General features: G+C 36.7%; 1 pseudogene across 1 annotated transcript in view; it reads left to right on the top strand.

The window, feature by feature from the left end:
* Positions 1-12,514, top strand: part of LOC306870409 — a 202,268-nt pseudogene that overhangs the window by 158,222 nt on the left and 31,532 nt on the right. Inside the window, exons 15-17 of the transcript in view lie at positions 6,360-6,604; positions 6,681-6,911; positions 11,609-11,817. The product of the transcript in view is annotated as an uncharacterized misc_RNA (transcript). The remainder of the gene's footprint in view (positions 1-6,359; positions 6,605-6,680; positions 6,912-11,608; positions 11,818-12,514) is intronic.

Genomic DNA, 12,514 nt, shown 5'->3' with positions numbered 1-12,514 from the left:
GTGGAAAAGAGTGAGAGAGCTCCATAAAAAGTGTGTCTACCCTCCTCTCTCTCTGTCTGTCTGAGTCTCATCTGAAATAGCCACAGGCTGTTGTCTGTGTGATGAGTTTGCGACTGAAATAGGGACTTAGAAAATTAGACTGAGCTTAGCACTGATTCATGTTGTAACGCCACCACGCGACACACCGCTGTCTACTTCTTCCAAGGACTCATCAAGGTGTGTGGAGTAATTTTTTGTTTATGTCGCTTTGGCCCATCTTGGACGTATACTGACACCTAGAGATGTGAATGCAATATCGCTGATGCCATTGATGTAGACATGCAGTATTCACAGTCAGCCATTGATTTATTCTGTGCGAGAAAGTGTCCAAACGAGGAAGGACAGGCATAAAGTAGATAGCTGGTAATGTGAACATGTCTGCCCAGATTAGGCAACCAACTCCATGTAGAATAAAACATTTGATTAGGTTACTGATATAATGAGATGAGGCTTCAAAACTTTTGAAAATTAAAATCTATATTTGTCAACTTTTCTAAAAAGCTTCATTCACCTGTCTCAAAAATTGTAACAATATAGGAATAATGAATAGGGAATATGAAGTCAACTATACAGTAATACAGAAATCTATAGTCAAGCATAAAGAGTACATTTCGTAATATAATAATTATTACTGATTTGTATTATTATTATTGTAGGAATAATGGGATTTTGTCTGAGCAGTACAGCCAAACTAATTTCCCTATTATAAAGACAAAGCCTTTCAAGGTAACAAAATATAAAAAAGAATGGTGGATATTTAGGCCAAAGTGGGCGAAGATAAAAATCTTTGTCATTATTTAATATTTGTTATTTAAAAAAAAGAACAAAGATACACATTACAAATACACATAATATACAAATAAAACAAACAGTGTATTTCCAGGTACAATAGGCATATTTAGCAGGAGCATTCAAGAAATTGAATGAACAAATGTAAAAATAAAACTAAAAGTCTTACATAGTATTTTTTTCCCCCTACTATCAAAGTCAATGAGGACCAGCAACTGTTTGGTTACCCACGTTCTTCAAAATATCTTCTTTTGTGTTCAGCACTAGAAAGAAATGAATACAGGTTTGGGACAACGTGAGTGAGTAAATAATGACAGGAATTAAATGTTTGGTTGAACTATCCCTTTAATGACAGTCGGCTGCATGTTTAGTGTCCTGTCCCTTTAAGACCTGCACGCATTAAATAAACAGGCACGCATCCATTTCTCTCTCAACTGTTTACTTTCATTTTAGACATAAACAACTGAGTCTATATGTAAACCTTGTGTGTTTTGACAGTATTAGCTCAAAAGATAACTTAGTTGAGTAATCAGGCGCTGTTAGACAGGTGTTTTAGTGCGCGCGCTTCAGGTGTACGGGCTCAAAAAATGAAAAGCTTAACCGGCAAGGCTTTAAAACACACGCAAATAATGTACTTTTGTGATTGCGAATAAGTGCAGTGTTCCATGAGCAGTGTTGGGGGTAACGCATTACAAGTGCAAACTCAGAATATGAGACAAACCTGCAATAATTCAATACTTTACCACAAATATATCTAATCTCATTTTATTAACCGATGTTTTTGCTGCTGACCTTTGATGATCCAGTTCAACCTACTAATAAGCAAAAATGACCTTAGATAAACTAACAATTGTGCTTCATTGTTTTTTATTGCTAAAGAGTGTTGAACCTTCTTCTCCTGTCTTCTACTCTACAGACGTGAATTTACTTTTCCTTCAGCCTGAGGTTTATTCATTACACTTTTTGTTGTGAAAGGGCTTTTACATTTGCTATGATTAGAACTTCTTGTATTAAAAACAATCAAGCCCTGCTCATATTTAAAAAGTTACAGAAAAGTAACGTAACGCATTACTTTCCATGTAACGTAATTAGTTACTTTTTTAGGGAGTAACGCAATATTGCAATGCATTACTTTTAAAAGTAACTTTCCCCAACACTGTTCATGAGTGTAACTCTACCATTGAGTTAACACTGATGTGAATGCATGTCGCGCTGTACAGTATATTGATACGACGGGCGCCAGAACTGTAATTGATAGAATGTGCGCTGTAGCACGATACTACGATATTTCTTCAAAAGCAGATCGTGGAGAAAAAAAAAATTGTCATATCGCACACCCCTAGTTGCGTCTGTGTTCTTTAATTTGCGTGGTTGTTAGTAAATCACTGGCAGACACTTCCCCTCCCATCAGCGCTGTTTTGGAATTGCGCTCTTGCGCAAATTTGCCCTGTTTAGTAAAACTGGCACTTAATATATAAGAAGAGCAATAAAAATATTTTTTTCTAATTCATTGCCAGGCTGACTAAATGAAAACCTTATAGAAGTCTCATGATTAACTTTGGCAAATAATAATAATAAATAAGAACCACCTTTTAACTGTACTATTTTCTGCGATTTTGAATCCTGGTTATACATCTATATGCCATATCTTTGCCTCATTTAAAAAGTCTGCATCAATGCTTCTTTTGTGCCACAACTGCAGTGTAAATCAATTTAGTTGGCCAAAGTCTCAAATGTCCACATTTTGCTTGTGGTTGTCAAGTCTCGCCTTGCCTTTACCACCTTTTACTAGTTTACATCAACTTAAGGAACATTCATATTCTCTCCTTCCCTCTGCTTGCTTGCTTCATTTATCCCATTCATCTGTCAGTGGTTTTCCCATGTGCATGTCCGTGTTTCTCCTCCCGGCTCGATTCCAAGGAAACAGAAGCGTAGGTGAATCACTAATGGAGTCATTATCAGCTTCCACTTTTTAAAAAAAACACAATTAGCGGTGTAGTCTTAATGATGCTTGCAAGGGAAGTCATGTGCACTGAGGAGACTCCATCCAGGGCCTTCACCATGCCCAATAAATCACGCAAGTTAACTCACAGAACTAATATACCGCATGTGTGTGCGCGCAATAGTCTGTGTGATTTATTATTTTCACCCTGCGAGACATCTGTTGCAGTGCTCCTTATTTTTGTAATGCATCATCAGCCAGGGGAAAAAAATTATATTATCCAATCTGGGATCGTCTCTCTCTCTGGAGTCTAATAATCTAATGTAGAGCTGCTATCAGTGAGGCACCACAGACACGCTTCAGGGAGCAAACAGGCTTCGCTGATTTCAGTCTGAGAATCTCTAGCATTCATTATATATGCCAGCCTGTGACTGCAGATGTGAGTCTGTAAATATAGAGTAAAACAGGATGCTTGTGACTCTAAATTATGACTAAATGAGCTGTATTCAAGTGTACTAATTAAGAGTGCCATTGTACTGAATAGCAGCACGGCTATGATTCGAGCACTTCTGTGAACTAGAAATTAGAAGTAACTTTGTATATTTATTTTTTGCTAATAAAAATAGAAAGTTCCAAAAGAAGCCCAAGCATCAAGCAAAATAGTAAATTTTATGAAAGTATTGTATTTATTTTATTGTATTTACGATATTATGTTGTTAAATGTTGTTGGATTACAAATTTATAAAATGATAAATCTAGGTTCCAATGTAATAGTATAACTATTTATATAACTATATATAAACTGAAACAGTGTGTTTTACATTTTGAGGTAAAGATGATGACATTCTAAGATGAAGTCAGGCAGCCCAGGTGTCTGAGACATTAACCTTTTGTCTTTAGGCACTTCCTGACCATTTGGGTGATACTGTCAGGCTGATTGGATTAGCACCTATGCATTTGAATCACACTGTTATGCTGATGATATCAGGGCTAGGGAAATTCTGGTAATGGGCCGATTCCTGTACTGTATTTGAATTCTTTGTTTAGATTGTCTCCACCTCTGTATCCCTCCCCCTCGAAATGTATATAAACTACAATGCATACTGTTTGAGTCAGACTTGGATGACTACAGCGACTACTGCGAGTTCTCAATAAAGAGTAACTTATCCCAAAGTCTCCTGGTCTCTGCTTTGACGAAGGAAAAAGTTTCCAACAATGTTTAATTTGTATCTGCCATGTAATCCTGATACATCTGCTGGTGAACCGGATATGGCAATACATTTAAATACAACCAACCAGCTTATTAGAATGCATATTACTAACATATTGGCTGTTTATTAGTACTTTACAATCACATATTAATGTCTTATATGCATGTCCATATTGTAGATCCCTTAATCATACCCCATACCTAATCTACCTTACTAACTAATAATGAGCAGTAAATTTGTAGTTTATTGAAGCAAAATTCTAGTTAATAGACTTAATAGTTAATAGTTAGTTAATAGTGGGAATTCTCCCCCGAACTAAAGTGTAATTTTATCATTGAATATAATAGTTTTTAATTGACATGTTGAATTATTAAGTTTAAGTAATGTGTATATATATATATATATATATATATATATATATATATATACAGTGGGGAAAAATGTTTTTGATCCCCTGCTGATTTTGTACGTTTGCCCACTGACAAAGAAATTATCAATCTATAATTTTAATGGTAGGTTTATTTGAACAGCGAGAGACAGAATAACAACAAAGAAATCCAGAAAAAAACGCATTTCAAAAAAGTTATAAATTAATTTGCATTTTAATGAGTGAAATAAGTATTTGACCCCTTCGCAAAAAATGACTTAGTACTTGGTGGCAAAACCCTTGTTGGCAATCACAGAGGTCAGACGTTTCTTGTAGTTGGCCACCAGGTTTGCAAACATCTCAGGAGGGATTTTGTCCCACTCCTCTTTGCAGATACTCTCCAAGTCATTAAGGTTTCGAGGCTGACGTTTGGCAACTTGAACCTTCAGCTCCCTCCACAGATTTTCTATGGGATGAAGGTCTGGAGACTGGCTAGGCCACTCCAGGACTTTAATGTGCTTCTTCTTGAGCCACTCCTTTGTTTCCTTGGCTGTGTGTTTTGGGTCATTGTCATGCTGGAATCCACGACCCATTTTCAGTGCCCTGGTTGGCTTCAATGCCCTGGCCCTGACGGTATATGGCCCCGTCCATCGTCCCTTTGATGCGGTGCAGTTGTCCTGTCCCCTTAGCAGAAAAACACCCCCAAAGCATAATGCTACCACCTCCATGTTTGACGGTGGGGATGGTGTTCTTGGGATCATAGGCAGCATTCCTCCTCCTCCAAACATGGCGAGTTGAGTTGATGCCAAAGAGCTGGATTTTGGTCTCATCTGACCACAACACTTTCACCCAGTTCTCCTCTGAATCATTGGCAAACTTCAGACGGGCCTGTACATGTGCTTTCTTGAGCATGGGACCTCGCGTTGCAGGCATTGCTGGATTTCAGTCCTTCACGGCGTAGTGTGTTACCAATTGTTTTCTTAGTGACTATGGTCCCAGCTGCCTGTGATCATTGACAAGATCCTCCCGTGTAGTTCTGGGCTTTGACATGATCATTGAAACTCCACGAGGTGAGATCTTGCATGGAGCCCCAGACCGAGGGAGATTGACAATTATTTTGTGTTTCTTCTGTCACCTTCTCACCAAGCTGCTTGGCGATGGTCTTGTAGCCCATTCCAGTCTTGTGTAGGTCTACAATCTTGTCCCTGACATCCTTGGACAGCTCTTTGGTCTTGGCCATGGTGGAGAGTTTGGAATCTGATTGATTGATTGCTTCTGTGGACAGGTGTCTTTTATACAGGTAACAAACTGAGATTAGGAGCACTCCCTTTAAGAGAGTGCCCCTTATCTCAGATCCTTTCCTGTATAAAAGACAACTGGGAGCCAGAAATCTTGCTGATTGATAGGGGATCAAATACTTATTTGACTCAGTAAAATGCAAATCAATTTATAATATTTTTGAAATGCGTTTTTCTCTTTTTTTTTTTTTGTTGTTATTCTGTCTCTCGCTGTTCAAATAAACCTACCGTTAAAAATTATAGATTGATCATTCCTTTGTCAGTGGGCAAACGTACAAAACCAGCAGGGGATCAAATAATTGATTTCCCCATTGTGTGTGTGTGTGTGTATATATATATATATATATATATATATATATATATATATATATATATATATATAAGTTTTAGTAATTTTGTTGTCTTTTTTGTTTTTAGGTTTTAATTTAAATTTTTTATTATTATTTTCTATTTAAATTATTCATTTAAATTATAGTTAAAGGTTTAGTAGTTTTGTTGTGTTTTTGTTATTTCTATGTTTTTCCTTTTTTAATATCCCTATATAGTTTTTATTATTTTTATTTAAGTTTTAGTTAACTTATAAAAACCCTGGGCTGTTCAATTGATTTGAACATTTCAACACACTTGTGGTGTCCAAGAAAAGCTATCAAAATATGCTTTTTTCACGCTATCAGGCAAACTAGGTGTTATAACACATTCTGTTTATCACTCAGTTTTGTTGTTTGTTGTGTGTAAGTGTGAAGTCCAGAAGGAGGAGCTGTGTGATCTGCGTGAGGAGGTGCAGCAGTGGCAACAGGAGGCGCAAGAACAGATGGAGAGCCGGGTGAAGGAGGTGCAGGCCCTTAAGGAAGAGCTGCAGAGCACACAAAGCCATCTGCAGACGCACAGAGATAACCAGGAGAGTCTGTGCCGAGAGCTGGAGACGGCCCACAGACAGCAGAGAGACACGGAGGACGAGGTGAGACAGCTCAGCAGACTTCACTTTCACTATATTACAGCTTCTGCTTCTAAAAATAAGTGTTTGTGGGTGTCAGGGCTCCTGCAGGGCGGAAGCTCTCCGCAGTCAGGATGCAGAGTTGATTGAGCTGAAGGCAGGTCTACTGGAGGCTGAGAAACTGGGCACAGACGCAGAGGCCCGACTGCAGCCTCTTAGTGAATCCCTCGAAATCTGCAAACACAAGTACAAGGCCTGCCTTAGCAAGATCGCACAGCTGGAGAACACACTGCATGGCCGCGAGGAGGACCTGAAAGAGGCCCACAATCAGGTTGGTATTTACATTAGTATTAGTTACCTTTAAAAATTAAACCTGCATCGCAGCTGTAGGGATGCAAAGTATACTGGTTTTGACTATATTTCTTATAATATTAATCCTTATTCTTTCCCGTTTCCAACAGAATATCCATTTTGTTTGTACTGTGCAATAATTGACCATCTTTTTGATAATCAGCCGTAACATGAAAATAATTATTTGGAAAGGGTATCACAATAAAGTTATTTTATTTGCAAATGTCATTGAATCGTTTGATTTGGTGCAATGGGTAATAAACTCATAAACTGGGCCACTTATTAAATTTAGTTTTAACTCATAATCTGCAAATTGAAGATATAGAGGTCTGTGTGACAAACTTTTCAGATCATATGCCTATTATATTTAAGACTTTTATTGATATTCAACCTGTTCTCTTGGACAAGTTGTTGTGCTGGTCAAGGAAAATAAGTACAAAAACAAATGCAGATTTCTCTCTGTTGTTTAAAACAAATTGTAAACCCTTGATGCTTGAATCTCCGCTGTTACATCTAGACATGGATGAGCATTGGACTTTGTTAAGGTCAACTTGTGTGGACACATTGGACTGTATTGCCCCACTAAGATTAATAAAGCAAAAATTTAAAGTAAATCCCTGGTTAAATGAATCCACTCGCTCCCTCAGAAGACTATGTAGGCAGGTGGAGAGAAGATGGAAAAAGAGTAAACTTCAAGTCCATTATGAAGCACTTTGAGATTCTTTAAGTTTTAGAAAGCTGTAAGGGAAGCAAAAAATACCTACCTTTCCAATATTATTAGGGCTGAGGCCAGTAACCCGAAATTATTGTTCTCTATTATAAATATGGTTATAAATCCATTGAATAATATGCACCAAAAGTCCTCATCGAGTTCTTGTGATGAATTTCTAAGTTTTTTTAGTCAGAAGATCGCTGACCAGCGTCTCCAGATTCCGACAGTGGAAATGGACCCATCAGATTCCCCTGCCTATAGTGCAGCGAGTTCCAGCTTATAAATACATCCATATTACAAACGATTGTTCAAAACCTGAAGCCTACCTTTTGTGAAAACAACATGATGCCTAGTCGTTTGTTAAAGCAGGCTTTCAACTGTGTATCGCTGAGCATATTGCACTTGATTAACAAAAGTTTATGTACAGCAGTGGTCGGCAACAGGCCAAAACTGGCCCGCCAGCAATTATATCTGGCCTGTGCCTGCAGCCAGATTATTTTGATAGCGGCTGCTTCTGAAATAAATCTGTCATGACAGCAACATTTACTCACAATCAGAGTATGTGAACAGAGCGCGGAGCGGTGTGATTTTGAATGGAACGAGGAACAGATTTTTTAAAAGTCGGAGCGTCGTGGTTTTCACTCGCTCCAAGACCGCTCCACCACCAAGTACAATGCATGCCAACAACCCGTAATATAACTGCATATTTAGCAAGAATTCACATGTTAATATTTAGCTAGCTTGATAGAGAAGGATCACTCAAATCAGAAAGAATGTGACTATATGATGACGGCAATGGACATGAGCAGTAAGTTATAGTTCTCAAGGAATTTGTTCGTTCCTTCTAGTCTAGATACTGACTATTTTCAGCTGAAAGCATGATTTAAACAAGTACTACAACACTTGTTCACACGCAATCGCTCTCTCAATATTCAAATAAATGCAATCTTTCAGTGCTACTTCATCTGTATCCAATTTCAAATGAGCAGAAATCTGTAAGAAATGCATCGATCCGTAGGTAAAATAACTGACGAAAACGTAGTTATTTTCATCATAAACAAAATTTGCACCGCAAAAATCAGCTATTATAATGCTGACAACCATGTTATTAGTCATGTGGACGTGGTAGGAAAAACGTTTGCACACTAGTGTTTCAATAAGTCACTTTGAAACTCTCCTGTTATTTTATTTATTAAAATTTTTAATATACGTGATGAACAGAACTGTGATATTTCAAACATACTGAAATATTTTAGATGCGGAGCGGTGTTTCTGATATCAGTGAGTGCGGAGTGGGAAATGGTGAACCCGAAGTGGAGTGATTATTAAATGCTCGGAGCGCGGAGGGGAAAATGTTGATGCTCCACTTCGCTAACATACTCTGATTGTACACCGCCACACAAATGTGGCTTTTTGTTTATGACTGTCCTCCTACAGGATTTAACACAGAGTAACAGCTCACTACCAGTTACAAAAGACACTGTAACAGTCTGTCACGGGCAATTCTAGTTGCATTTTTCACCAATTCATTTCTTAAATTATCCTTTGACTATGTTCTGGTGAAAAAAAAAATTGTCCATTAGATTTTAAGTATGCTGTTGTGTCACCTCGGCTTAAACGGCCTAATTTGGCCCCAGATGAGATGAAGAACTACAGACCTATCTCACAGTTGCCTTTTATATCAAAAATTTTAGAAAAAGTGGTTTTGCAGCAGCTACTTGAATTTTTAAATAAATTCTTTTAGAAATGTTTCAATCTGGGTTTAAGGTGGCTCACAGTACAGAGTGAGCACTATTGAAAGTTTTCAACGATATCTTTTTAGTGCTAGATAAGGGAGACTGTGTTATTTTAGTACTATTGGATCTTAGTGCGGCTTTCGACATGATAGATCATGAAATTCTCATCTCTCGCCTTGAAAATCTGGTAGGCCTGAAAGGCATGGTCTTGAAATAGTTTCGATCTTTTCTAAGCGACAGATATTTCTCAGTTAATTATGGGAGCGCAATTTCAAAGAAAAGACTGCTTCCATGGGGGGTCCCACAGGGATCAGTTCTCTCTCCTACACTGTTTTCTTTATATCTGCTCCCCTTAGGTAGCACTTTTAGAAAGCATGGAGTATCATTCCATTGCTTTGCCAATGACACGGTTGACACCCAACTCTACTTGCCACTAAAACACCCAACGAAATCTCTGACTGAGGTCATTGTTTTTGGCCAGCCAAAAGATTCTACTAAATCACTTTTAGACTTAAGCCCATTGGCACATATCTTAAAACATTGGTAAGAGAGTTAGGTTTTCAAATTGATGACAATTTAAAAATGGAAAAGCAAAAAAACAAACATTTTCAAATTTTCAAATGCCGACTTCGAAAGAGTTATTCATACATTTGTCCTATTATGTCTGGATTTTTGTAATTCGCTGTATGGGGGCAACTCCGCCGCATCCTTGGCTCAATTACAATCAGTTCAGAATGCCACGAGGCTTCTAAAAAGGGTAAAGAAATATGATTCTATTCCCCGGTACTTGCAAACTTGCACTGGCTCACTGTTTGTTTTAGTATTAAATATAAGATTTAAATTTTTGTATATAAATCATTAAACAACCAGGCACTGTTGTACCTCACAAACCTCTTGACACCTTAAAACCCCCCTAGAGCCTTGCGCTCAGAAAACTATAAACTTCTGGTAGTGCCTAGGACAATTTGTCATCAAAAAAGCGATAGAGCTTTTTCGGTAATGGGGCCGAGATTGTGGAATGAGTTGCCGCTACATATCAGGTCTACTAAATCTCTGTCAATGTTTAAGAAACTTCTGAAAGCTCACTTTAGGGTGGCAGTTTATGTGAGTTAAATTACATAGTAGGTTATATGTGATTATTAGATTGTCTGTATGTGTGCGATGGTGTTTTGGTTGTTTGCATTTATGTAAAGCACTGTGGTTAACCCCTGGGGTTCTTTTAGTAGTGCTATATAAATAAACCAAACCAAAGTGCTATGTAGTTGTACTTCTCCTCTAAACCAATACCTTCCAGTGCACCAGAAATGAGAAATGCATTTTCTTTAGAAATTCATATTTTTATTCAGCAATAAATTTATGAAAGTGACATTAGAGACATTTGTATGATTAAAGAAGGCTTCAAATAAATGCTGTACTTATGAACTTTCTATTCATCAAAGAATCTTGGAAAAAAATTATCAGTTTCCACAAAAATATTAAGCAGCACTACTGTTTTCACCATTGATGATATTATGAAATATTTTGAGCTTCAAATCAGCATCAGCGCTGAAGACTGGAATAATGATGCTGAAAATTCAGCTTTTCTTCACAGATATAAAGTACATTTAAAAATGTATTCAAATACAAAACAATTACTTTAAATTGTAATAATATTTAAAAATATAACTTTAAAATATATATAAAAATATATATTTTTTACTGTATTTTTACAACTTAAAAAAAAAGAAATACAAGTTTGGTGTGTATAAGAGAATTCTTTCATGTAAAAAAAAAATCTTACCGAACCCAGACTTTTAAATGGTAGTGGACATTCAATGGACCAAATGAAGAAAATAATCAAATCATCATTTTACTGTACTGTACTGTACTTAAAAATAACAGAATTGCTATAAATACAGGTATTGTATCAGTGTCACACTGTAAAAAAATGATCATGATTTTAACAGTAAGTTTCCTTACTACTGTAAATACAGTGAATAACTGTAATCGATCTTACCATATATTTAATGTATTTTTACAGTAAAAGACTGTTAAATATACAATTTTAATACCTTTTTACATTGCAGCAAATACCAAACAGACTCAGTCATGCATTTAGTTTATAAAAACAGATCCCTAATGACCCTAATTTTTTAGCTAAACTGAAACTATAAAGCTGTATATTGCATTACTGAGAGAAGACAGTGGTGGTGTTGAAGTGCTTTTGGCCTGTTGTTTGTGTCTCTTCAGGTGGCACAGAGGGAAGAGCAGGTCCTCCGTCTGAGGGCTCAGGTTGTAGCTCTGCAGGGGGATCTGCAGGTACACTGCACCCAGCTGGAGAGTGGAGACGATGCCCTCGCCGCTCTGAGCCAGCAGCTCTGAGACACACTGGGAGAGCTGGAGCACCTCTCAGAGCTGGAGCACATCTCAGAGACACCGCTGCTACCCTTCATCGACAGGTAACCCGACCAGAAACACCACTAACTAACCCACAGCTTGAGTAGGTGGGTTCCTTCTCAAGTGGAATCAAACATCTTTGTCATTCCTGTCAAACAAATGTAGTCCAAACCCTACCTCTACTCCTAACCATTAATAATCACTAAACTCAAAGGGAATATGAGGAATCTGATTAGTTGATTATTCAATGATGAAATATGATGTTTCAATGAAAACATTTTTATTATCGATATCCTCAAACAACAAGATCAATATCATCATCAATATTTAAACAAACAAACAATAATAATAATAAATAGTAATATTAAGTGTATATATTGAATATGTTGTTATATATATATATATATATATATTAGTGCTGTCAAATGATTATTTGCGTTTAATCGCATCCAATATAAAGGTTTTTGTTTACATAATATATGTATGTGTGCTGTGTATATTTATTATGTATATATAAATACACACACATGCATGTATATATTTCAGAAAAATATGTTATGTTTATACATTAAATATATTTATTTATATTATATGAGTATAAATATAGACATGTAAATGCATGTAAATATTTTCAAAATATATACTGTATGTGTATGTATTTAATATATACATGATAAATATACACAGAACACGTATATTATGCAAACAAACTTTTATTTTGTATGCGATTAATCGCGATTAATCATTTGACAGCACTAA

This window comes from Barbus barbus (assembly GCF_936440315.1).
Source record: "Barbus barbus genome assembly, chromosome: 1".
Classification (NCBI taxonomy): Eukaryota; Metazoa; Chordata; class Actinopteri; order Cypriniformes; family Cyprinidae; genus Barbus; species Barbus barbus.
Note: the sequence above shows the minus strand (reverse complement) of the source record. Positions and strands in the feature narration are given on the sequence as shown.